The following is a 3,215-nucleotide window of genomic DNA, read 5'->3' as shown; positions in this document are numbered from 1 at the left end:
TCTTTTATTTGATACCCATAATGTAATATTTCATTTATTTTATCGATGTACTTTAGTTAAATTTTCAAACAGGTGGCAACACTCTTCAAACATATTTTCGGCTGTACGCCTTCTTAAAACTCTTTAGTTTTACACCCACATGGCAATAATTCATTTATTTTATCAATTTGTCTGAGTTGAAGTTTTCAAATAGGTGGCAACCCTCGTCGAAAATATTTCCAGAAGTTATCTTTCTTAAAACTCTTTAATTTGATACCCATATTGTAATAATTTATTTATTTTATCAATATAATTGTGTTTGAAAATTTTCAAATAGGTGGCAACCCTCGTCGAAAATATTTCCAGAAGTTATCTTTCTTAAAACTCTTTAATTTGATACCCATATTGTAATAATTTATTTATTTTATCAATATAATTGTGTTTGAAAATTTTCAAATAGGTGGCAACCCTCCAATTTTTTGCAGTATCATTGGTTCTGGTATTATACCGAACGATACAAAAAAAAAGTTATTCAAATCGGTTCAGCCGTTCTCGAGTTTTGACGACCGTGACATACGAACACAACATTTTTATTAATATACATAGATAGATTGTTAAAATATACATTTAATTGTACTGCTTATTTTTTCCCCAAGGAATACTATTATATTCCGCGTAAGGGTAAAAAATGCCCTAGTGGAAAGCTGTACGGGAAATACGTCAATCAACGCAGTAAGAAAAGGAAGACAACATACCTTGAACAAAACACACCACCACCTGCTAGTACTAAGACTAATCCTTCCACCAAAAATTACGAAGTTCCTGAAATTGATTTTACGATATGTAGAGCATTAAAAGCAACTCTCAGCAGAAGCATTGCAGATTGGAATGAAGTCAGAGATAAATGGCAAAAGACATTTAGCTTGCGACAGAATGACTTAAAGGAACTGACCAACATTGATTTTCTCCAAGCCTGGCCCAAATATTCTGATTCGCGGGCTCCTGACTTGGTAACAATGAAATTACGTACTTAGCTCGCAGTTTTACTATACATTTACACATTACAGATAAAACTTGACTTTAAGATCATGTACCCTGACAAGGAGGATTGTTTGTATTCGAAATGGGAAATATTTACGGAAAAAATTCAACGATTTTATGAAACTAATGTACACAACGATTTCTGCAAACAGCTCTTTTCTCTTGCTAAAGCTTCAACGAACAAAGGTAAATACAAATCAAGTGTAACAAAAAACTCCAAAATCAATCGGCTTTCGTTAATTTCTTAAATTTTGTTTAAAGATACGCAAGACTACATTCTTACAACGCTGCTGAATGGAGTTCTTCCACCTTCATCAAGGTTTCAAAGTTCGTGCGGAAAGCTAAGAAAGAAAGCAACAATAGCAGACTGGCAACAAAGCTTTGTTTTTCGATTAACTTCAATCAACGATTACGAAAGGAAAATTACTGAGTTGATAAGTATGTACTATTCTGTAGGAATGACAATACAGCCTTTTATAATTGTGGAAGGAATAGCTGAGGGTGATATAAGAGGATTTTATATATATTTTGATAAAACATTGTATAACTTTGAGTCGTTTCTAGAATGCGTAGATATATGTTTCAAAATCTTTCACACTCTTTGCCTAAAATATCCTCAGGCATGCGAAACTTCTTGGGTTTTCTTACAACAGTTTTTTTTTTAATTTATACTGAATATGACTACAAGTCGGCAAATTTAACGTCTCTTTTGAATTTCATGGCATATAATTAATTGCTTTAAAATGTTTATTTGCTTCAAGAGCCACAAAAAATGTGCAGAAATTTATACCTTAATATATCATTTTAAAGTAGATCATAAGCTTTCTACGAAACTTTTACGACTGCAATGCAAGCAAGATAACTGTAATCAATTATTTACAAAAATTTAAAAACACATACGAACCAAACGTAACTCCAACTGAAGCTATAACGATACCAATTTTAAGTAATAATTTAAGTACGGAAACAGAACCTCAAGATGTTGATAATTCATCAATGCAAAATATTGTTAATGAAAGTAAAAATCTAAAGAAAAAGGCACTGTATTTATCTTTAAGTTTGTATACTCAAAACAATTTGCCTAGGAAACAAGTAATCGATATTCAGACTATGGTATCTTCTTTGCTTTTGTCCGTATCCTTTACTATTCAGCATGTATTAAGCTCAGAGGCTATCAGTGATGTCAATGTAGACTTACAATTATTGCTAGAGTTTTGCAAGAACCCGTTTCAGGAAATAAGTTCCGAATATATGCTTTTTTAGATATTAAAGGAGCTTAATTTATATGAACATCCAAAGACTATAATCATAAAAAAATCTGTTACTGAAACAACAATACACGGGAACCCAACCTTTACTCTTAAATCTTTCGACATATATATTATGCCTTTAAATTTTCAGTTCAAAGCTATTTTTGAGATTCCATGCCTTGGAGAGCACATTACAGAACACAGAAAGATACTTGAAAGAAAGTAGTTTACAGAACTTTGTTAGCGGCGAAATATTTAAATCACGAAAAGATTCAATCTGAGCTAGTTATACCATATATTCTTTATCTTGATGATTTCCAAATCAACAATGCGCTTGGCAGTCATACTTACTCGATATGTGGATGCTATTTTAGTTTTCCGTCAATGCCAAAACATCTGTTATCAAAACTAGAATACATTTTCCATGGAGCTTTCATTTCAACAAAAACAGTTAAATGCAGTGGTGTTGAGAACTCGTTTTATTACCTTGTAGAAGAGTTAAAGCTTCTTGAAGAAGGCATTGAAATTTTAACAAAAAATGGAAATAAAAAAGTTCATTTTATATTAGGTTTAGTAATAGGAGACAATTTAGCCGTTAATAGCATAATGGGGATTGTTCAATCTTTTAATTCTAAGAGATACTGTCGTGTTTGCACTAGGACTAAAGACCAAAGAAAAACGATGTATCAGAAAAACAAGAAGCTTCGAGAGATGACGAAAGCTATTAAAAAGACTTATTAGAAAATAATTATCAGGAAACCGGAATAAGGGAAGTTTGTGTTTTTGATAGGTTGAAATATTTCAATGTGACCGAAAATTTTTCATTTGATTTAATGCATGATGTTTCCGAAGGAGTTAGCATATATGATGTTTGTAATGTTTTGTTACGCTTAATTAAAGATAAAGTCATAACACTCGATATTATAAACAGCAGAAAACAATTTT

At 31.5% G+C, this 3,215-nt stretch overlaps 1 protein-coding gene across 2 annotated transcripts in view; it reads left to right on the top strand.

Moving 5' to 3' along the window:
• LOC108371312 (serine/arginine repetitive matrix protein 1-like) overlaps positions 1-2,820 on the top strand; it is a 14,555-nt gene extending 11,735 nt beyond the window's left edge. For both annotated transcript variants that reach the window (XM_017626855.1, XM_017626854.1), the window contains 3 exons: positions 636-989; positions 1,047-1,206; positions 1,282-2,820. The gene's annotated coding sequence lies outside the window, so the exon portion shown is untranslated. The remainder of the gene's footprint in view (positions 1-635; positions 990-1,046; positions 1,207-1,281) is intronic.
• The last annotated feature ends 395 nt before the right edge of the window (positions 2,821-3,215 follow it).

The sequence above is a fragment of the Rhagoletis zephyria genome, unplaced genomic scaffold (genome assembly GCF_001687245.7).
Source record: "Rhagoletis zephyria isolate East Lansing unplaced genomic scaffold, Rhagoletis_zephyria_1.1 Rzeph_scaffold_04880, whole genome shotgun sequence".
Classification (NCBI taxonomy): Eukaryota; Metazoa; Arthropoda; class Insecta; order Diptera; family Tephritidae; genus Rhagoletis; species Rhagoletis zephyria.
This window is presented reverse-complemented; position numbering and strand designations above follow the sequence as displayed.